Here is a 24,971-nt window from a genome sequence, read left to right as displayed (position 1 = left end):
ATTCTAATCTTTCATGCCAACTCACATGCAACTGTAAAAAGTTAAGCTGGTTTCTCTTTATCTTTTTGCTTATGGTAGATTTTTGCTCTCCTGATGATCTACCAAGAATGAAAGCAACTATGAGTCTCTCCTCTCATAAAAACAGCTTTTGGCTATCTGGCATTTAGTTAATTTGGCTTTCTTTTCTTTTCTTTTCTGGTAGATTTGAAAGATTATAATACTGTAGAGTATGTGGCTTGATGTCAAAGTTAGTGTGGGAGTGATATTCCCTTGCAACTTCCTTCATCCAACCAGAAATTTTCTTCATCTTTATATTTTCAGCATCTGGACTGGTGCTGATACTTGGTAGCCACTCAAACTTTAACTGAAGGTGCAAAAAGAGGAAAGTAGTATTAGACACCACTTTCTAATGTGTAAATGTGCAAACTTTTACTGAATGTGTAAAAAGAGGAAAGTGGTATTAGACACAATTAGACACCAAATTGCTTGTGTTACCCAGACACCTAGCTGGACAAAGGTTAATTAAACTAAACGTCCCCTGAACTTTTTGAAGAAGTAACAGCACAAATAACAGAACTATTCAAATAACTTTTAGTAATAATGCCATTCCAAATCAATTTCTACCTGGAACTAATATTATTTATTGTGATTTTATACCATGGATATCTGCTGCAATTTTACAGATGAAGAAATATCCATTTAATCTATGAGATATGATTATGATATTAACTGAGAAGGCTAAACTCTAATGTATTTAGATGGAAAATACAGAAATTAAGTTAGAAAATTTTTAATGGATGGTTTGAATTGGCTTATTACTCATGACATTCCCAGGTTTAAAATGAATACAATTATATTACTAGTAAAACCTAATTACTGCCCATGGAAATGCCCTGTGGTTACATTTGGTATTTCCTCCCAATCTCATGACTGACAATGGAAAATTGCAATCCTAAATTTCTCCTGGTTTATATTAAACTGAGAAATTATATTAAATTATCTGTATCATTCACCTTCTAAATACATTCTTTCAGATCATACCACAACCAGAGCACTAAGACCTTTCCTTATACAGGATGGATTGATTATTCAAGTTAACTTTGGCAAGGTGGATGCACTCCTGTATTATCTGGATAGCCAGTTGGATTTATTGACAGAAGTGAAAGTTAACAGTCAAAACAGTGTACTATAACTGCACTCATGGCACCCAGTACAGAGGAAAGTTAGGGGTGGCTCAGCATAACAGATTTTCACCATGAAGACTGATAATAGCTGACACTTCAGAAGCAACCACAGTCATACATTAAAGCCACAGTCCAGCAATAATGTTTTGATGCAGGACAGACAAGACATTGCTAAGTACTTACTAATTCCTATGATGAGTGAAAGAAGCTATCTTTTCTGAAGAAAGGTGATATTTAGTAGGAAGAGTCTGTACAATCAGTTGTTTGATTCCTTAAAACACACATGGTATAACATACCCTTAACAGGATACTAGATTATACATTCTTAGACTTGGTCACCTTAGGAGTATGTGAACTTCCTATTTGCATCTTATTTTTCTGAGGATGTTTTTAAAAATTTTACTTTATATTGGAGTACAGTTGATTGACAATGTTGTGTTAGTTTCAGGTGTACAGCAAAGTGATTCAGTTATACATATACAAGCATCCATTCCTTTTCAAATTCTTTCCCATTTACATAATTACAGAATGTTGGGCAGAGTTCCCTGTACTATACACAGTAACTCTTTGTTGGTTATCTATTTTAAATATAGTAATGTGTACATGTCCATCCCAAACTCCCAATTCTATCCCTCCTTGTAACCAAAACTTTGTTGTTTTTGTTTTGTAAATAAGTTTATTTCTATCATTTTTTAGATTCCACATATAAGCAATATAATATAATATTTGTCTTTCTCTGCCTGATTTACTTCACTTAGTATGATAATCTCCAGGTCCATCCATGTTGCTGCAAATAGCATTAGTTCATTCTTTTAACAGCTGAGTAGTAGTCCATTGTATCAATATAGTTGCTGTACCACATTATATTCCCACCAACAGTGTACAAGAGTCCCCTTTTCTACACACTCTCTCCGGTATTTATTGTTTATAGCTTTTTTGATGATGGCCATTTGGCTTGGTGTGAGGTGCTATATCACTGCAGTTTTAATTTTCATTTCTCTAATAATTAGTGGTGTTGAACATCTTTTCACGTGCTTCTTGGCATACTGAGGTGCATAAGCTGTTCGTAAATTTTGAAGACTAACTCTTTGTTGGTTGTATAATGGAAAATAAATATTTTCTCCCTTTCTGTGGGTTGTTTTCTCTCTCTCTCTCTCTCTCTCTTTTTTTTTTTTGGTTTCCTTTACTGTGCAAAAAATCTTTTGAGTTTGATCAAGTCCCATTTGTTTACTTCTGTTTTTACTTTCATTACTGTGTGAGATTGAGAGATGAGTCCAAAAAGATATTGCTATGAATTATGTCAGTGTCCTGCTTATGTTTTCCTCTAAGAGTTTAAGAGTATCCAGTCTTACAAATAGGTCTTTAATCCATTTTGAGTTTATTTTTATGTGTGGTATTAAAGCATGTTCTAACTTCATTTTTTGACATATAGCTGTCCAGTTATCCCAGAACCATATATTAAAAAGATTGTCTTTCATCAATTGTGTAATCTTCCCTCCTTTGTTGTAGACTAATTGACCATAAGTGCATGGGTTCATTTCTGGGCTTTCTAATGTACTACATTGATCTATGTTTCTGTTGTTTTTTCCTGCCAGTACAAGACTGTTTTGACTGTTGTAACTTGGAAAAGACTCTGATGCTGGGAGGGATTGGGGGCAGTAGGAGAAAGCGACAATCAAGGATGAGATGGCTGGATGGCATCAAGGACTCGATGGACATGAGTCTGAGTGAACTCCAGGAGATGGTGATGAACAGGGGGCCTGGCATGCTGCGATTCATGGGGTCTCAAAGAGTAGGACACGACTGAGCGACTGAACTGAACTGAACTGAACTGAACTTTGTAGTATAGTCTGAAGTCAGAGAGCCCTTTCTTCCAACTGTTTTTCATCTCTTAAGATTGCTTTGGCTATTAGGGGTCTTTTGTGTCTCCATACAAATTCTAAGATTTTTTTGTTATAGTTCTATGAAAAATGCCATTGGTAATTTGTTAAGGATTGTACAGAAGCTGTGGGTTGCCTTGGGTACTATCGTCATTTTAACAATATTGATTCTGCCAATCCAAGAACATGGTATATCTTTCCACCTGTTTGTGCTGTCCATGATTTCTTTCATCAGCATCTCACAGGTTTCAGAGTACAATTCTTTTGTCTCCTTAGGAAGCTTTATTTATATGTATTTTATTCTTTCTGAGTGATGGTAAGTGGGATTGTTTCTTTAATTTCTCTTTCTGATCTTCCATTGTTAGTGTATGGAAATACAACAGATTTCTGTATATTAATTTTGTTTCTCATCATTTTATTGAATTCATTGATGAGCTCTAGGAGCTCTAGTAATTTTCTGGTAGCATCTTTATAATTTTCTATGTAGTATCATGTCATCTACAAACAGTGATAGTTTTACTTTGTTTCCAATCTGGATTCCTTTTATTTCTCTTTCTTCTATGACTGCTATAGCTAGGACTTCCAAAACTATGTTGAACAAAAGTGGCAATAGTGTACATCTTTGCCTTGTTCCTGATCTCAAAGGAAATGCTTTCTACTTTGCAGTGTTGAATATGATGTTAGCTATAGGTTTATCATATATGGCCCTTATTAGGATAAAGTATTTTCCTTCTGTGCCCACTTTCTGGAGAGTCTTTATCATAAGTGGGTGTTGAATTTCATCAAAAACTTTTTCTGGATCTATTGAGATGACCATATGGTTTTTATTCTTCAGCTTATTGATGTGGCAAATCACACTGATTAATTTACAGATATTGAAAAACCCATGCATCCCTGTAAGAAATCCCAGTTGATCACTGTGTATGATTCTTTTAATGTATTGTTGAATTCAGTTTGATAGTATTTTGTTGAGGACTTTTGCAACTATGTTCATCAGTAACACTGGCCTGTAATTTTCTGTTTTTGTGGTATCTTTGTTTTGGGTATCAAGGTAATGGCGGCCTCATAGAATGAGTTTGGGAGAATTCTTTCCTCTGCAATTTTTTGAAATAGTTTCAGAAGGTAGATGTTAACTCTTCTCTAAATGCTGGATAGAATTCATCTGTGAGTCCACTTGGTCCTGGACTTTTGTTTGTTGGAAGATTTTTAATCACAGTTTCAATGCCTGTGATTAGCCTGTTCATATTTTCCACTTATTCATAGTTCAGTCTTATGGGATTGTACATTTGTAAGAATTTGTCCATTTTTTTCTATGTTTCCATCTTTGGGACTATAGTTACCTGTAGTAGTCTTTTATGATTTTTTGTATTTCTGTGGTGTGCACTGTAACTTCTTTTTCATTTTTTATTTTATTGAGTTGAACCTTCTCCCTATTTTTCTGGACGAGTCTAGTTAAAGGTTTCTCAATTTTGTTTATCTCTTCAAAGAATCAACTTCCAGTTTCCTTAATCTTTTCTATTGTTTTATTCCTATTTTGTTTATTTCTTCTCTGATTTTCATTATCCCTTTCCTTTTACTATTTTTAGGCTTTGTTTGTTCTTCTTTCTCTATTTGCTTTAGGTGTAAAGTTAGGTTGTTTATTTGTGATTGTATTGCTACAAACTTCCATCTTAAAAGTGCCTATCCTGCATCCTGTAAGTTTTGGATCATTGTGCTGTCTGTTGGGTAGGGCTACTGGTGGCCTCTGGGAAGGTTCATGCCAATGAGTACTCCCAGAATGCTGCTGCCAACGTTTTTGTCCCCACACTGAGCCAAAGCCAGCCCCCATTTCTGCAGGAGACTCTTCAATACAAGCAGGTTATGTCTAACCTAGTCTCTATGGGATCACTGCTTTCCCCCCCCTGTGTCCTGGTACACATGGGTCCCTGTGTACACCTTCCAAGGATTGAGTTTCTGTTTCCTCCAGTCCTGTGTAATTCCTGCCATCAAACTCCACTTAGATTCAAAGCCAGATTCTCTGGGTGCTCCTCCTCCCATTGCCAGACCTCTAGGCTGGGAAGCCTAACATAAGACTCAGAACTTTCACACCAGTGGGAAAACTCCTGCTGTATAATTATTTTGTAGTTTGTGAGTCACCCAACTGGCAGGTACAGGATTTGATTTTATCATGATTGCACCTCTCCTGCCATCTCACTGTGACTTCTTCCTTGTGTTTGGATGTAGGGTATCTCTTTGGTAAGTTCCAGAGTTTTGTCCATGGTTGCTCAACAGTGAGCTGTGACTTTGGTGTTCTCATAAGAAACGCATGTCCTTCTACTCCGCCATCTTGAGTTTTGTGTCTCTCTATCTGCATCTTATAGTAGCTTAAGATATTTTTAAAATCTTCTGTGATAGGAAATGTTGGCCACAGTTGAGGGCACCTTTTTCTCTCTTGTAGCAATTAAGATTAGCTAGTAGGCCTTTATTAATGGCCTGAATAAAAAAAACAGAGTTAAGAGCAGGCAAGGTATTCATCTATAAAAGCTTTCAGTGATCTCATAGAGCCCTACTTGAGCACAATAGGGAAAGAATCAAGCTTGCATGCTTTAAACTAGCCAGAGTCCAAGCACTGCCATTCCAGATGGCATTTTAGCTACTTCTCCCTTGCTCTTTTCACTCAGTTCTGTCACTTGTATATACATTTCTCAAAAAGTTATAGTAGGAAACAAAACTAAGTCAGTAAAAGAAAGACCTGGCCTCCTCGATGGCTCAGCAAGTAAAGAATCCACCTGCCAATGCAGGCAACACAGGAGACAGTTTTGAACCCTGGGTCAGAAAGATCCCCTGGAGGAGGAAATGGCAACCTGCTCCAGTATTCTTGCCTGGAAAATTCCATGGACAGCAAACGCTGGTGGGCTACAGTCCATGGGGTCGCAAAGAGTTGGACATGACTAAAGTGACTGAGCACACAAAAGAAAAACCTACTTGTTTTTAGAAGCACCAATCATTCAAATGGAGACTTAGTTATCTGAAGATTTTAATGAATCTAGAAAGGTGCCTTACATGGGCTTGTGGGGGTTAAATCAACACCAAAATGATCCATGCTGATGGCTGAGAAATAATCATGTGATTGTATGGGAAACACTGAGATGATCCAATGATTTTATCACCCTACCCTATTTAAGAGGGGCTTCCCAGGTGGCACTAGTGGTAAAGAACCCGCCTGCCAATGCAGGAGACATAAGAGATGCGGGTTCGATCCCTTTGTCAGGAAGATCCCTTGGAGCTTTTTCCGTCATAACTCTTGTGTCAATAGTGGAACCACAGGGGTTACAGTGAGATCTGTCCTACAGAACTTGGAAATGAAGTAAGAGACGTTAAGATCAGCTCAAAATGGATCAGAACACAGAATGCTCTAGGGACCTCAAAAATATTCTATAAACAGTTCAGACTAAAAACAATTAACTTAGGATAACTCCTGTCATTAGTATACTTAGCTCCTGATAAAGCCTAAAAGGTTAATATTATTCTACTGACAGGCACAGATATATCTTGCTGATCAAAAAGGAAAAATACAAGTCTCACAGCAGAGTGAAAAACGGCTTGGAAGTGCTAATTTTATTTCCAGTTCTCAATTCCCTGTTTCATTTGGCTAAATGGGTTTCAGGAGCAATGCTGACAATCTGGTAAAATTTTCATATTCAAGCAATAATATGAATCATCTTAAGGATTCTATTCTGTTGCTTCATTTTAGTTTAGTGAATGTTCAGACAAGCAGTGTTTGTGGAGCATCTTCTCTGGTTCTGAAGAAAAACAAACGAATTATAATGGTCCATTTCTCCCAAGGAAACCACAGTATGCTACCTGACCTATGAATGCTGCTAAGTCACATCAGTCATGTCCAACTCTGTGCGACCCCATTAGCGACCCCATGGACTGCAGCCTACCAGGCTCCTCCATCCATAGGATTTTCCAGGCAAGAGTACTGGAGTGGGGTGCCATTGCCTTCTCTGGACCTATGAGTATCACCTTATAATGGAAATCAGTGGCTAAACTGAAGGTTGACTCTAACAGAATTTTCAGGCTCTGGTAGAGAACATATTTTGAATAAACAAGTTCATTTCTTTTTGTTTCAGTTCTTTTACTTAATAGCATGGGCACAGAGAAAAAAAAAAGAAGAGACAGAGCTAACAGTATCCCTCTTACCTCTGCTGACAACCTCTACTATTAGTTTCTAAAAATATATCTTAAAATAATACAGAGTAGCATGTCACTGGATTTTTTGTTTAAAGTGTATCTTTGAAGTCTTTCCAAATATTACCACTGGGGCTGCTGTATTCTTTTAATAGCTATATAATCTCCCAATGCATGTATATACTATAACTTAATATTATAATTCATTTAAATAGATCTCTAATTATTGCATTTACATATTGCTTTGATTCTTTTGCTGTTAAAAGCACTGCTGCAATTGGGGGGAGGTGGGTAAAGAACAATAGAGGGTATTGCTCCAATGGCTTCTATTTCTGCTGTAGATAATTTGTTGAATGTCTAAAACTGGGCTCAGTTTTTTTTTTTTTTATCATATTATACCCAAATCATTTTTTCTAATTTTGAGAACTAGTGAAGTTACTAGAATATACAGGTATTTTGATTCTTTTGCATCAAAAATTTTTGGCACTTGAATCCTGGGTTCAAGGCTTCCTTTGGTTATGAAAAATTTTCTTAAATTGTGTCTTTAGTTTTTTTTTTTCTTTTCATTGCTTCTTTTTTTCAGAAATAGTAAATATGTGTATGCTGATTCATTTTCTCTTACATATTTATCATTTTTTTAAATCATTATAACTTTTGCTCATCTTATTCTGCTTGCTTTCCTCAATGCTATCACACTTATATTTTTAACCACAGTTTTCAAATGGCATTATTGAGTTACAACTGACATACAAAAGTTGTACACATTTAAGTATTCAATACTTAATACACATTAAGTATGCTGAGAAAAGTATACACTCACAGAACCATCAACATAATCTATGCTTACATATTCATCACTTATAAAAGTTTCTTACTGCCTTCTCTATTTACTTTTATGATAAAAAAGTTAAGATCTATCCTCTTAATAAACTTTTAAGTCTACAATAGAGTACTGTTAACTATAGACAAAATGCTGAATGATTGATCTCTAGGACTTATTCATCTTGTATAATGAAAATTTCCCCCTTCATGGATCACAGACTTGTCATGGCATAGGAAAGGGGCTTGTGTAACTCGATGAAGCTACGAGCTGTGCCTTGCAGGGCCACCCAAGATGGATGAGTCACAGTGGAGAGCTCTGAAAAAACATGGCCCACTGGAGGAGGGAACGGCAAACCACTCCAGTACTCTTGCCACAAAAACACCATGAAAAGTATGAAAAGGCAAAAAGATATGATACCAGAAGATGAGCCTCCCAGGTCAGAAAGTGTCCAATGTGCTACTGGGGAAGAGTAGAGAGCAATTACTAATAGCTCCAGAAAGAATGAAGCAGCTGGGCCAAAGTGGAAATGATCCATACATCAATTGTGGATGTGTCTGGTGGTGAAAGCAAAGTCCAGTCCTGTAAAGAACAATATTGCATAGGAACCTGGAATGTTAGGTTCATGAATCAAGGCAAATTTCACATGGTCAAATAGGAAAAATGAATATAGGCATCTTAGGAATCAGTGAATTAAAATAGATGGGAATGGGTGTATTTAATCGAGATGACCATTATATCTACTACTGTGGGCAAGAATCCCTTAGAAGAAATGGAGTAGCCCTCACAGTCCAAAAAAACAAAACAAAACAAAAAAAAACAGTTTGAAATGCAGTACTTGGGTGCAACCTCAAAAATAACAGAATGATCTCTGTTCGTTACAAGGCAAACCATTCAATATCACAGTAATTCAAGTCTATGCCCCCAACCATTAACACTGAAAAAGTTGAAGTTCTAAGACCTAAAAGACCTTCTAGAACTAACATCAAAAAAAGATGTCCTTTTCATCATAGGAAATTGGAATAGGAATTGGAATTGAAAAGTAGGAAGTCAAGAAATACCTGGAGTAATGGGAAAGTTTGGCCTTGGAGTACCTTAGAGTAAGCCAAAGGCTAACAGAGTCTTGTCAAGAGAACACACAGGTCATAGAAAACACCCTTTTCCAACACAAGAGACAACTCTACATATGGACCTCACCAGATGGTCAATACTGACATTAGATTGATTATATTCTTTGCAGCTGAAGGTGCAGAAGCTCTATATAGTCAGCAAAAACAGGACTTGGGGCTGACTGTGGCTCAGATCATGAGCTCTTTGTTGCAAAATTCAGGCTTAAACTGAAGAAAGTAAGGGAAACCACTAGGCCATTCAGGTTTGACCAAAATCAAATCCCTTATGATTATATAGTACAGTAGAGGTGACAAATAGATTCAAGGGATTAGGCCTGGTAGACGAGGTGCCTGAAGAACTATGGATGCAGGTTCATAAGAAGGTAGTGAACAAAACCATCCCAAAGAAAAAGAAAGCGAAGTGGTTGTTTGAGGAGGCTTTAGAAATAGCTCAGGAAAGAAGACAAGTGAAAAGCAAAGGAGAGGAGAAATATACATCCAACTGAATGCAGAGTTCCAAAGAATATCAAGGAGAGATTAGAAGGCCTTCTTCGATGAACAGTGCAAAGAAATAGAGCAAAGCAACAGAATGGGAAAGACTAGATAAGAAAAAAGTGAAAGTCGCTCAGTTGCGTCTGACTCTTTGTGACCCCAAGGACTATACCGTTCATGGAATTCTCCAGGCCAGAATACTGGAGTGGGTAGCCATTCCCTTCTCCACGGAATCTTTCCAACCCAGGGATCAAACCCAGGTCTCTGCATTGCAGGCGAGTTTTTTATCAGCTAAGCCACCAAAGGAAGTTCGTTGATAAGAGATGGTAAGAATACATAGAAGGATGATACAAAAAAAAGGTCTTAATCACCCAGGTAACTATGATAGTGTTGTCATTCACCTACAGCCAGATATCCTAGAGTATGAAGTGGGCCTTAGGAAACATTACTACAGACTAAACTAGTGGAGTTTAGAATACCAGCTGAGCTATTTAAAATCATGAAAGATGATTCTGTTAAATAAGTGCACTCAATATGCCAGCAAATTTGGAAAATTCAGCAGTGGCCACAGCACTGGAAAAGGTCAGTTTCCATTCCAACCCCAAAGAAAGGCAGGGCCAAAGAATGTTCAAACTATCAGAGAATTGTGCTCATTTCCCATGCTAGTAAAGTTATGTTCAAAATCCTTCAAGTTAGGCTTCAGCAATACGTGAAGTGAGAACTTACAGATGTACAAAGCTGAGTTTAGAAAAGGCAGAGAAACCAAAGGTCAAACTGCCAACATTCGTCGGATCAGGATAAAGCAAGGAATTCCAGAAAAAAAAAACACCTATTTCTGCTTTACTGACTACACAAAAGCCTTCGACTGCATGGGTCACAACAAACTGTGGAAAATTCTTAAACAGACCGGAATACCAGACCACTTTACCTGCCTCCTGAGAAACATGTAGGTGAGTTAAGAAGCAACAGTTAGAACCTAACATGAACAAGTGACTGGTTCAAAATCAAGGAAGAAGAATGGCAAGGCTGTATATTGTTACCCTGTTTATTTATCTTATATGCAGAGTACATCATGCAAAATGCCCGGTTTGATGAATCACAAGCTGAAACCAAGAATGCTGGGAGAAATATCATAACCTTAGATATGCAGATGATACCACTCTAAGGGCAGAAAGTGAAGAGGAACTAAAGAGCCTCTTGATGAAGGTGATGAGGAGAGTGAAAAAGCTGGCTTAAAAGGAAAAAGTAGAACCAGTGACAGATTGCAATTTCTTGGGCTCCAAAATCTCTGCAGACAGTGACTGCAGCCATGCCATTAAAAGATGCTTGCTCCTTGGAATGAAAGCTATGACATCCTAGATAGCATATTAAAACATAAAGACATCACTATGCCAACAAAAGTAATAGTATACTCAAAGTTATGGTTTTTCCATTAGTCATGTATGGAGGTGACAGTTGGACGATGAAAAAGGCTGAGCGCCAAAGAATTGATACTTTCAAACTGTGGTACTGAGAAGATTCTTGAGAGTCCCTTGGACTGCAAGGAGATCAAACCAATCAATCCTAAAGGAAATCAACCCTGAATATTCATTGAAAGGACTGATGATGAAGTTGAAGCTCCAATACTTTGGCCACCTGATGCGAAGAGCTCACACACTAGAAAAGACCCTGATGCTGGGAAAGATTGAAGGCAGGAAGCGAAGGGGATGACAGAGAATGAGATGGTTGGATGGTATCACCAACTCAATGAACATGAGTTTGAGCAAATTCCAGAAGATAGTGAAGAACAGGAAAGCCTGGTGTGCTGCAGTAGGTGGGGTCACAAAAAGTCAGACGTGAATTACTAAGAAAAAATTACAAAAAATCTTCAATTATCTGGGATAAAAATATCCAGGAATGCACATTTTGGGGACTGCAATGCAAAAGTAAGAAGTCAAGAAACACCTGGAGTAACAGGCAAATTTGGCCTTGGAATACAGAATGAAGCAGGGCAAAGACTGATACTTTTGCCAAGAAAATGCACTGGTCATAGCAAACACCCTCTTCCAACAACACAAGAGAAGACTACACACGGACATCACCAGATGGTCAACACCGAAATCAGATTGGTTATATTCTTTGCAGCCAAAGATGGAGAAGCTCTATACAGTCAACAAAAACAAGACCAGGAGCTGACTGTGGCTCAGATCATGAACTCCTTATTACCAAATTCAGACTCAAATTGAAGAAAGTAAGGAAAACCACTAGACCATTCAAGTAAGACCTAAATCAAATCCCTTATGATTATACAGTGGAAGTGAGAAATAGATTTAAGGGTCTCGATCTGATAGATAGAGTGCCTGATGAACTATGGAATGAGGTTCGTGACATTGTAAAGGAGACAGGGATCAACACCATCCCCATGGAAAAGAAATGCAAAAAAGCAAAATGGTTGTCTGGGGAGGCCTTACAAATAGCTATGAAAAGTAGAGAGGTGAAAAGCAAAGGAGAAAAGGAAAGATATAAGCATCTGAATGCAGAGTTCCAAAGAACAGCAACAAGAGATAAGAAAGACTTCTTCAGTGATCAATGCAAAGAATAGAGGAAAACAACAGAATGGGAAAGACTAGAGATCTTTTCAAGAAAATTAGAGATACCAAGGGAACATTTCATGCAAAGATGGGCTTGATAAAGAACAGAAATGGTATGGACATAACAGAAGCAGAAGATATTAAGAAGAGGTGGCAAGAATACACAGAAGAACTGTACAAAAAGATCTTCAAGACCCAGATAATCATGATGATGTGATCACTAATCTGGAGCCAGACATCTTGGAATGTGAAGTCAAGTGGCCTTAGAAAGCATCACTATGAACAAAGCTAGTGGAGGTGATGGAATCCCAGTTGAGCTATTTCAAATCCTGAAAGATGATGCTGTGAAAGTGCTGCACTCAATATTCCAGCAAATTTGGAAAACTCAGTAGTGGCCACAGGACTGGAAAAGGTCAGTTTTCATTCCAATCCCAAAGAAAAGCAATGCCAAAGAATACTCAAACTACCACATAATTGCACGCATCTCACACGCTAGTAAAGTAATGCTCAAAATTCTCCAAGCCAGGCTTCAGCAATACGTAAACCGTGAACTCCCTGATGTTCAAGCTGGTTTTAGAAAAGGCAGAGGAACCAGAGATCAAATTGCCAACCTCTGCTGGATCATGGAAAAAGCAAGAGAGTTCCAGAAAAACATCTACTTCTGCTTCCTTGACTATGCCAAAGCCTTTGACTGTGTGGATCACAATAAACTGTGGAAAATTCTGAAAGAGATGGGAATACCAGACCACCTAACCTCTTCTTGAGAAATCTGTATGCAGGTCAGGAAGCAACAGTTAGAACTGGACATGCAACAACAGACTGGTTCCAAATAGGAAAAGGAGTACGTCAAGGCTATATATTGTCACCCTGCTTATTTAACTTCTATGCAGAGTACATCATGAGAAATGCTGGACTGGAAGAAACACAAGCTGGAATCAAGATTGCCAGGAGAAGTATCAATAACCTCAGATATGCAGATGACACCACCCTTATGGCAGAAAGTGAAGAGGAGCTAAAAAGCCTTTCGATGAAAGTAAGAGAGAAGAGCAAAAAAGTTGGCTTAAAGCTCAACATTCAGAAAACAACGATCATGGCATCCGGTCCCAACACTTCATGGGAAATAGATGGGGAAACAGTAGAAACAGTATCAGACTTTATTTTTTTGGGCTCCAAAATCACTGCAGATGGTGACTGCACCCATGAAATTAAAAGACGCTTACTCATTGGAAGAAAAGTTATGACCAACCTAGATAGTATATTCAAAAGCAGAGACATTACTTTGCCGACTAAGGTTCATCTAGTCAAGGCTATGGTTTTCCCAGTGGTCATGTATGGATGTGAGAGTTGGACTATGAAGAAAGCTGAGCGCTGAAGAATTGATGCTTTTGAACTGTGGTGTTGGAGAAGACTCTTGAGAGTCCCCTGGACTGCAAGGAGATCCAACAAGTCCATTCTGAAGGAGATCAACCCTGGGATTTCTTTTGGAAGGAATGATGCTAAAGCTGAAGCTTCAGTACTTTGGCCACCTCATGTGAAGAGTTGACTCATCGGAAAAGAGTTTGATGCTGGGAGGGATTGGGGGCAGGAGGAGAAGGGGACAACCAAGGATGAGATGGCTGGATGGTATCACGGACTCGATGGACGTGAGTCTGAGTGAACTCCGGGAGATGGTGATGGACAGGGAGGCCTGGCGTGCTGCAGTTCATGGGGTTTCAAAGAGTCGGACACGACTGAGCGACTGAACTGAACTGAACTGAGAATAATAGTTGCAAGTTTATTTTCTTAGGAACTTGTCAAATTATTTTCCAGCATGCCTATCACAATTTGCACTCCCACTAGCAATGTATGAATCATCTAGTTTCTTTGCATTTTCCCCATTATTTGCTACTGCTACTGTTTTCTTATTTTAGACATTTGAAGCTGTGTAGTTGCTTCTTATTGTTGGTTCTAACAACAATAAGGTTCATTTCCCTTATAAGCAATGATGTAGAACATATTTTTATATACTTGTCATTTGTCCTGTGTAAAACCTCATTTCTTTTGCCATTTTTTAAGCTGCATTGTTTGGTTTTTCAAAGACGGATCATGACAGCTCTTTATATATTCCTAGTAGTAGTCCTTTGCCAAATATATTGTTTGCGAATATTCTTTCCTAATCCAAAGCTTGCCTTTCATTCTCTTAATGGGGTATTTCAGAGAGCAAAAGCTTTTAATTTTGATGATGTCCACTTTTATTTTTTTCCTTTTATATTTTATGCTTTTAATATCTTTCTTAACTCTTTATTTTTAAAGTTTTCTCCTAAGTTTTTCTTCAAAGCTTTATCAGTTTACTTTATATTAAGCTCATAATCCATTTTCAGTTAATTTTAGTATGAGAAATATGAGAGGTCGAGGTTCACTTTTCCTCACGAGTGTCCAATTATCCCATCACCTTTCAATGAAAATGCTACCTTTCCTCCTTCAAATTCTGCAATTTTGTCAAAAATCAGTTGGTCATATTTGTATGGGTCTGTTTCTGGTTACTCTATTCTGTTCCATTAATCTATATATATGTCCCTCTTGACAATACCACACAATCTTGATTACTGTAGCTATATAATAAGTCTTAAAATTGAGAAAACAGATTCTTCCAACTTTATTTTTCTTTCTGAAATGGTTTTAGCTATTCTAATTCCTCTGCTTTTCGTTATAAATTTTCGAGCATTCTTGCCTATATTTACAAAAATATTTGTTGGCATTTTGATAGAAATTATATTACACCTATATATCAATTCAGGGGAGAATCAACACTGTAATATTTTGAGTCATCCAATCCATGAACATAGTATGTCTCTCCATTCATTTAAATCTTTCATTTATTAGATCAGCTTTGAACAGTTTCAACATATATCTTGTTTCATTATATTTATATATAACATTACAATTTTATCTTTAGCAGTTGTAAAAAGCATTGCATTTTTAATTTTGGTGTTCACAATTTTCACTGCTATGATAATAGAAATACAAGTGAGTTTAAGATTTGTATCATGTATCCCATGACCTTGCTGAACTCACTTCATAGTTCTAGGAGCTTTTTCATAGATTCACTGGAATTTTCCACATAATCAATCATGTCATCGGCAAACAGAGACCTCTTCTTTTCTAACTGAATGTCCTTTCCTTTTCTTGAGTTACTGTACTGGCTAAAACTTTAAGCACTGTGCTGAATGAGAGTGGTGAGGGTAAACATCTTTTCTTTGTTCAATTTTAGAGAGAATTCCTTTTTCTTCCAAACTTTGATATACTGTACTTTCATTTTCATTCAGATCTATCTTAACTATTTCCTATTTGTCTTCCTTTTTGACTCATGATTTATCTGAAACTATGTTGTTTAGTGGCCAAGTGTTTGGAGATTTTCCTATTATTATTTTGTTATTAATTTCTAATTTGTTTCCACTGTGGTCAAAAAACACACTATTTATGGGTTAGATTATTTACAGTTTATTGAAAGAAGTTTTATGTCCTAAGATGTGGTCTATCTTGGCATTGTTCCATAAGGATTTGGAAATGTATGTGTGTGTGTGTGTGTGTGTGTGTGTGTGTGTGTGTGTCTTTATAATAAGATTGAAAGCAGGAGGAGAAGGGCATGACAGAGGATGAGGTGGTTGGATGGCATCATCAACTCAATGGACATGTGTTTGCACAAGCTCCAGGAGATGGTGAAGGACAGGGAAGTCAGGCATGCTGTATAGTCCATAGCATTGCAAAAAGTCAGACATGACCGAGGGATTGAACCAAAATATATATCTTACTTATAGAGTATTCTTTAAATATTGATTAGATCCTGCTGGTTGAAGGTGTTGCTCAGTTCTTCTACAACCGTATTGTTTTTCTATCCAATTGTTCTAATCCACTTTTGAGAGAGAATTGTTGAAGTCTCAAGCTAAACTGTAGATCTGTCTACTTCTCCTTTCAATGTTATGAGCTGTGTTTGAAATATTTTGCAACTACTTTTTGATGTATACATATTTCAGACTGCTATCTTTTTGCTAGATTGACATTTTTGTCATTACATAATGTCCCCTTCTGTTTCTAGTAATTTTTGACCTTGAAGCCTAATTTATATAATATTAATATAGTCACTTATTGTTTCTTTTAATATTTGTATAAATTTTCCTATTCTTCACTTTCTATCTGTTTATTGTTGTGTTTGAAGTCAGTTCCTTATAGACAGCATATAGTTGGGTCATGTTTTCAGATCCACTTTGCCAAACTCTGTTTTTATTGGTATACTTGATGAGAGGGTAACTAAAACACAAGAAGGCCAGGGGTCTCCAAACAGAGGGAATAGGCTGCAAGTGTCAGACATTTTCTTCTCTCTCTCTTAAGTGGCAGGAGGAAACAAACTAGTGATTTTTTTCTCTTCCCTTCTCTATACAAATTTTAAAAGGTTTCTCTTAAAATACTGTGTTGTCCTAATGACACCTGGTTCCACCTGAAGTTAACTATTCTCAAACTTTGAGTTAACCAATGTATTTTTCCTATGGAAATACTTGTCTTAAGCTATGTTAATGTACTATGCATTTACCCCAGACTCTGTCTTCAAGTCAGTTCGCCTAATGGCTCAGAACCTACTTGACAAACCAGTATGTTGTACTCAGACATCGTTCCCCTAATCTATGTAAACAAAACTATTTGTATGGTAATCTGCCCTTCTACAAGATTCAAGTCAATCATTTTATGGCTGGGGATGACTCATCTGGTGCCAAGATTATCCCAAAATACATCTTATGGATAAGGGGCCTGGTGCCATTCTGAATTTTAAGACACTCCTTTCTTTCATTAACAAACTGCTAGTGACTATATAACATCCAGCTGAAGACTAGCAGGGGGGTACTGTTTCTGCCCTCTTCTGATGCCTATGTCAGAAGCTTTCTCTATCTCCTTTATGCTTTAATAAAACTTTATTACACAAAAGCTCTGAGCAATCAAGCCTCGTCTCTGGCCCAGGATTGAATTCTTCTCCTCGGGAGGCCAAGAATCCTGGCGTCTTTTGCGGTTCAGCAACAACCTTTCACTGAGTGATTTATTCTTAATGTAATGATTGACTGAAATGTTAGGTCTTAAGTCTGCCTTTGTAATTTTTTTCTATTCTGTTTTTTGCATATGCGTTAGTTACCCTGCCTTCCTGTGGATTATTTGAAATTTTATAAAATTTCATTTTGATACCTTTATAGTCTTGTTAGGTGAATTTCTGTGAGTAATCCTTTTTTGTTGCTTTAAGGTTTTACATTATAGACACATAATTTATCAAAATCTACTTGGGTATCATTATTTTACCAACTTGAGTGACATACAGAAACTTTAACTCACTTTATCTATCTTTGTCCTCTCTTTTTTACAATATAGTTGCCTTAAATATTTCCTTCATATGCACTTAGCCACATTAGACACAGTTGTAGTTTCTGCTTCAATTGTCAAACAAAACAGAAAACTGAAGAGGAGAAGGAAAATTACTGTGTTTACCCATACTTTCACTTAACATGTTCTTTGCTCCTTCCTGATATTTTAAGATTCCATCTTTTATCACTTACTTTCTGTTTACTTTTTAACATTCCAATGCCAATTTATTTTTAAAAGAGTTCTGTGTAATTCTATGGTTTCTTTGCTCCCCCTCCTTCCTTTTTCATATAATTGTACAACCACTAAATATTACATAGGTTGTAATGACCTAGATTGGGAAGATCCCCTGGAGGAGGGCATGACAACCCTCTTCAGTATTCTTGCCAGGAGAATCTCCATGTAGCCTGGCAGGCTACAGTCCATGGGGTCACAAAGGGTCGGACACAACCGAGTGACTAAGCACAAGCACAATGATCTTATACTGTTACCAGTCATTTAGGAAAAATTTTCCCCCCTCCCAACAACCATCCTGGGGGAACTAAAGGTCCTGAGAAGAGGCCAATTCAACATGGCCTCTACCCTGGTAGGAAAGAAAAGATGAAAAAAAAGAGGTATGTGGCCACCGTCTCTTAGGAGTGAGGCTCTGGCTGTTGCCTAGGGTTGTGATAGCCTGCAGCATGCAGTAGGCCAACTGCAAGACCTTGCAGCCACATCTTCCTCCCACCAGTCTGTCCATGTCCCAACCTATGTGTCACAAAAACCCTTCAGCAGGGTTCTCCTCCACTGCTCTGGTATATGCATCTGGTCATAGTTGTCCACACGCTTCACCTTTAATGACAGGTTTTGGATCTCAACCTCCAGCTGAATCCACTGGTATTCAGTTTCTTCCTGAGTCCAGACTCCATGTACTATGCACACAGGTATGTGTCCTGCAGGGTATATATCAACACTTGTCCAAGAGCTGGCATCCTTCTGTAGGTACTACTGATCGATCCGTGTGTCCAGATTATTCATGATCCTCTCCTGAATCTTCTCATGAATCCACTGGTATGTCTGTGCCTCTCTCAAAGTAGAAAAAGAATGTCTTGAGGGATTCCCTAGCCTGGACTTGCTGTCTCTGATTGACAATGTCAGGGTTCACCTTGTACCAACTCCACGACTCACAGTACTCGCTCCTGTGGGTCTTTCAATCTCCTAGACATATTCAGCAAAAGTCATATTTACACTTGGAGCATTGCATGTGACTGCAGTCTTCATTCTTCTCAATGCAAATATTGTGCTTGGGACAGTCTTTAGTGTGAGCACTAATGCAGTGGCTGACTCAGAGTCATCTGCACACTTTGAGATCCATTTCCAGATTGTAGCGCAGTCTGTGGAGGCATGATACATCTGATGACACTTAAAACAGAAGACTTTGTTGTACCACTGGCACTGTACTTGGTGAGCTCAGGGCTCCTGTACCCTGATAACCATGGGGCAGTGTGCACCAGGACACAGCTGGAGCTGGCAGTGACTCTCCACGAAGTCCCTGAAGAGGTAGTGCCTGTATTTGTCTCGATTCTTCACTGAGCAGCAACAGAAACAAGAAGTCCTCTGGTATTTGAAGCAGGGAGTCCTGAGCCATGCAAGAAACACTCACACCCAGACCATCCTTGACAAGTACTGAGCAGTGCTTCTCCCAGTGGCTGTGGCAAAACTGGTGATGACAGGCTAGAGAAAGTAGGTTTTCCTTCCACACAAACCGCACACACACTGTGCAGTGGTCAGGGGATGGGCTGTGGGGACATGTTTCAATGAATGGATTGAACTCGAGTCTCAATGAGAAGCTGAGCAGAATTAGACGTGTATTAGCCCACTATCTATGTGAATTGCCAGTGGAAATTAATTACTGTAAGTTTAGCAACTCAGTGAGGTACATTTAGGACAGAGGCTAATAAGCTGGTCATACACGCTCACCAAGGGCACCCTTGGACTCCTTGAAGCTGCTCAGCTTCTCTTGATGCTCGAGTTCAGCCCAGTCCATCAATTCAAACTAACTGCAGGTCCCTAAACGTATCATCTTTCTCTTAAAACTGCACTTTTTTTTGCATACATTTTTTTCTTCTTTCTATCCTGTGGACATTCTCCACCTAGTAAATGCCCATTCATATTTAAAATTTTAGTTCCATTGTCCAGTTATCAGGAAATATTCCCTAATTCACAAGCTTGATTTATTTGTCTTCTGCTTTCCCTTAATAGATTGACTAGTTTTCTGTGATTCTGGTTTCAGTGTGTCTTCCCTCTATGCATTCTCGCAACACCGTCTTACTTGGCTTTCTCTTAACTTGGACGTGCAGTATCTTTTCACGGCTGCTCCAGCAAAGCACAGCCGCTGCTCCTTACCTTGGACGAGGGGTATCTCCTCACTGGCCATCGCCCCGACCTCGGGCGATTGGATTAGTCAGTCTAATCACACGAACCATAGCCTTGTCTAACTCAATGAAACTAAGCCATGCCATGTGGGGCCACCCAAGACCGGCGGGTCATGGTGGAGAGGTCTGACAGAATGTGGTCCACTGGAGAAGGGAATGGTAAACCACTTCAGTATTCTTGCCTTGAGAACCACATTAACAGTATGAAAAAGCAAAATGATAGGACACTGAAAGAGGAACTCCCAGGTCAGTAGGTGCCCAATACGCTACTGGAGATCAGTGGAGAAATAACTCCAGAAAGAATGAAGGAATGCAGACAAAGCAAAAACAATACACAGCTGAGGATGTGACTGGTGATAGAAGCAAGGTCCGATGCTGTAAAGAGCAATATTGCATAGGAACCTGGAATGTTAGGTCCATGAATCAAGGTAAATTGGAAGTGGTCAAACAGGAGATGGCAAGAGTGAACATCAACATTCTAGGAATCAGCGAGATAAAATGGACTGGAATAGGTGAATTTAACTCAGATGACCATTATATCTACTACTGTGGGCAGGAATCCCTTAGAAGAAATGGAGTAGCCATAATGGTCAACAAAAGAGTCTGAAATGCAGTACTTGGATGCAATCTCAAAAATGACAGAATTCATTTCCAAGGCAAACCATTCAATATCACAGTAATCCAAGTCTATGCCCCAACCAGTAACACTGAAGAAGCTGAATTTGAACGGTTCTATGAACACTTACAACACCTTTTAGAAGTGAAGTGAAGTGAAGCCACTCAGTCATGTCCGACTCTTTGCAACCCCATAGACTGCAGCCTACCAGGCTCCTCCATCCGTGGGATTTTCCAAACAAGAGTACTGTAGTGGGTTGCCATTTCCATCTCCAGAGGATCTTCCCAACCCAGGGATCGAACCTGGGTCTCCCACATTGTAGGCAGACGCTTTACCGTCTGAGCCACCAGGGAAGCCACACCTTTTAGAACACCCCCCAAAAATGTCCTTTTCATTATAGGGGACTGGAATGCAAAAGTAGGAAGTCAAGAAACACCTGCAGTAACAGGAAAATTTGGCCTTGGAATACAGAATGAAGCAGGGCAAAGGCTAATAGAGGTTTGCCAAGAGAACATACTGGTCATAGCAAAAACCCTCTTCCAACAACACAAGAGAAGACTCTACACATGGACATCACCAGATGGTCATCACTGAAATCAGACTGATTATACTCTTTGCAGCCAAAGATGGAGAAGTTCTATACAGTCAGCAAAAACAAGACTGGGAGCTGACTGTGGCTCAGATCATGAACTCCTTATTGCCAAATTCAGACTAAATTGAAGAAAGTAGGGAAAATGACTAGACCATTCAGGCATGACCTAAATCAAATCCCTTATGATTATACAGTGGAGGTGAGAAATAGATTTAAGGAACTAGATCTGATAGAGTGCCTGATGAACTATGGATGGAGGTTCGTGACATTGTATAGGAGACAGGGATCAACACCATCCCCATGGAAAAGAAATGCAAAGAAGCAAAATGGCTGTCTGGGGAGGCCTTACAAATAGCTCTGAAGAAGGGCAAAAAGCAAAGGAGAAAAGGAAAGATATAAGCATCTGAATGCAGAGTTCCAAAGAATAGCAAGGAGAGATAAGAAAGCCTTCCTCAGCGATCAATGCAAAGAAATAGAGGAAAAGAACAGACTGGGAAAGACTAGAGATCTCGTCAAGAAAATTAGAGATACCAAGGGAACATTTCATGCAAAGATGGGTTCAATAAAGGACAGAAATGGTATGGACCTAACAGAAGCAGAAGATATTAAGAAGAGGTGGCAAGAATACACAGAAGAATTGTACAAAAAGATCTTCACAACCAAGATAATCACTATGGTGTGATACTCACCTAGAGCCAGACATCCTGGAATGTGAAGTCAAGTGGGCCTTAGAAAGCATCATTACAAAGCTAGTGGAGGTGATGGAATTCCAGTTGAGCTATTTCAAATCCTGAAAGATGATGCTGTGAAAGTGCTGCACTCAATATGCCAGCAAATTTGGAAAACTCAGCAGTGGCCACAGGTCTGGAAAAGGTCAGTTTTCATTCCAATCCCAAAGAAAGGCGATGCCAAAGAATGCTCAAACTACCACACAATTGCACGCATCTCACATGCTAGTAAAGTAATGCTCAAAATTCTCCAAGCCAGGCTGCACATGAACTGTGAACTTCCAGATGTTCAAGCTGGTTTTAGAAAAGGTAGAGGAACCAGAGATCAAATTGCCAACATCCACTGGATCATGGAAAAAGCTAGAGAGTTCCAGAAAAACATCTATTTCTGCTTTATTGACTATGCCAAAGCCTTTGACTGTGTGGATTACAATAAAGTGTGGAAAATTCTGAAAGAGATGGGAATACTAGACCACCTGATCTGCCTCTTGAGACACGTATATGCAGGTCAGGAAGCAACAGTTAGAACTGAACATGCAACAACAGACTGGTTCCAAATAGGAAAAGGAGTACATCAAGCCTGTATACTGTCACCCTGCTTATTTAACTTCTATGCAGAGCACATCATAAGAAACGCTGGACTGGAAGAAACACAAGCTGGAATCAAGATTGCAGGGAGAAATATCAATAACCTCAGATATGCAGATGACACTACCCTTACGGCAGAAAGTGAAGAGGAACTAAAAAGCCTCTTGATGAAAGTGAAAGAGGAGAGTGAAACAGTTGGCTTAAAGCTCAACATTCAGAAAACGAAGATCATGGCATCTGGTCCCATCACTTCATGGGAAATAGATGGGGAAACAGTGGAAACAGTGGCAGACTTTATTTTGGGGGGCTCCAAAATCACTGCAGATAGTGATTGCAGCCATGAAATTAAAAGACGCTTACTCCTTTGAAGGAAAGTTATGACCAACCGAGATAGCATATTCAAAAGTAGAGATATTACTTTGCCAACTAAAGTCCGTCTAGTCAAGGCTATGGTTTTTCTAGTGGTCTTGTATGGATATGGGAGTTGGACTGTGAAGAAAGCTGAGTGCTGAAGAATTGATGCTTTTGAACTGTGGTGTTGGAAAAGACTCTTGTGAGTCTCTTGGACTGCAAGGAGATCCAACCAGTCCATTCTGAAGGAGATCAGTCCTGGGATTTCTTTGGAAGGACTGATGCTAAGGCTGAAACTCCAGTATTTTGGCCACCTCATGCGAAGAGTTGACTCATTGGAAAAGACTTTGATGCTGGGAGGGATTGGGGGCAGGAGGAGAAGGGGACAACAGAGGATGAGATGGCTGGATGGCATCACCGACTCAATGGACATGAGTCTGAGTGAACTCCAGGAGTTGGTGATGGACAGGGAGGCCTGGCGTGCTGCAATTCATGGGGTCGCAAAGAGTCGGACACAACTGAGCAACTTAACAGAACTTCACTTAATAGCCTTTCCAGGCTTCTATCATAATGCTCACCATGTCGTACAGTAACATCTAGTAACCTTCCTCAACAATTAGATTCTATACAACTCATCCAATTTTATAGTTTCAGATTCAATGACACAGTAGTTTAAATAAGTCCTTAACAAAATGGTGTACTTATCTTACTTATTGAGTGAACCAATATTTACAGAGCAACCTCAAAGCATATTTAGAAAGCACATGGGTTCCTGAGTTCTTATTCTAAGTGAAGGAAGCCTTCATCACATCTCATTTTTTCTTGTGCATCAGAGATCAAACACACTCTCAAACAACCTGCTTGGAGGGGAGACGGGGAATGGCAGGGAAGACAACAGGGTTGAGGCATGACTGTGCCTGGTGCTACTTAAGTAAGAGCAGGAGTTATGGAGGCAAGGGAGAGCACAGAGGCACCTTCCACCCAGTGCACTGGAAGGGGGTGGTGTCATCACTTATCCAAACTCAGCTGGAATCCTCTCTCAAGGAATTTCTGATCTCACCAAAGATGATATCATTAGAACATATGAAAAGAAAGCCGCAGTGTATCTCAGTCTTCTACCTCAGTTTTTATGTTCTAGTTCATTGCAAACGGGGCTTCCCTGGGGACTCGGGGGTAAAGCGTCTGCCTGCAATGCGGGAGACCCGAGTTTGATTCATGGGTCAGGAAGATCCCCTGGAGAAGGAAATGGCAACCCACTCCAGTATTCTTGCCTGGAAAAGCCCATGGAGAAGCCTGGTAGGCTACAGTCCATGGGGTTGCAAAGAGTTGGACACGACTGAGAGACTTCACTTAATTGCAAACACATATGAAAATCTCCCTCTAAAATCAAATGCTGGGGCTTCCCTGGTCCAGTGGTTAAGAATCCGCCTTGCAAAGCAGTGGACACCAGTTCGATCACTGGTCCAGGAGGATCCCATATGCCATGGAACAACTAAGCCAGGATGTGGCAACTTCTGAGCCCACACGCCGCAACTACTGAAGCCCAAACAGCTAGAGTCCATGTTCCACAACATGAGAAGCCATGACAATGAGAAGCCCGTGCACCAGAACTAGAGATAGCCCACATGCAGCAAGAAAGACCCACCAGTCAATAAATACCTAAATCTTTTTAAAAAATCAAATGCCACATTAGCAAGTAGGGTTCATATGTACAAGTGTTTGTAAATGAGAAGCATGTATTTTAGGGAGTGCATATGCAATAATGTCTCACCCACAACTGCTATAGGCAAGATGATCAAGAGAAAAATAGCAGCAGCTGATGCCAAATGTGCAACTCAGATGGTTTGAAAACAAAGTAGCATTCCAAAGAACATGGGCAAACTTCCCTCAGACACAGTCCACTAGCCAACAGATTAAATTTTTAAGATACATGAGTAACTTCTCTAACAAAAGCTTACAAAAAGATAGCAAAGAGGTAGAAAATTAGCATAGTTACATGAAATCCAAATACCTAAACATCTCTCCCATTATTCACTATCTCTGAATGCAAAATAAAAATCTTCTGTTTCTATATT

The 24,971-nt window shown here is 39.1% G+C and overlaps 1 protein-coding gene and 1 pseudogene across 4 annotated transcripts in view; both read right to left on the bottom strand.

The window, feature by feature from the left end:
• Positions 1-24,971, bottom strand: part of RGS7 (regulator of G protein signaling 7) — a 472,754-nt gene that overhangs the window by 353,223 nt on the left and 94,560 nt on the right. The gene's annotated exons all lie outside the window — the stretch shown is intronic.
• The window catches only part of LOC132657506 (E3 ubiquitin-protein ligase ARIH2-like), a 49,317-nt pseudogene extending 24,346 nt beyond the window's left edge, over positions 1-24,971 (bottom strand).

This window comes from Ovis aries, chromosome 12 (assembly GCF_016772045.2).
Source record: "Ovis aries strain OAR_USU_Benz2616 breed Rambouillet chromosome 12, ARS-UI_Ramb_v3.0, whole genome shotgun sequence".
In the NCBI taxonomy this organism is placed as follows: domain Eukaryota; kingdom Metazoa; phylum Chordata; class Mammalia; order Artiodactyla; family Bovidae; genus Ovis; species Ovis aries.
The sequence above is the reverse complement of the archived record's forward strand: the minus strand, read 5'-3'. Positions and strand labels throughout refer to the sequence as shown.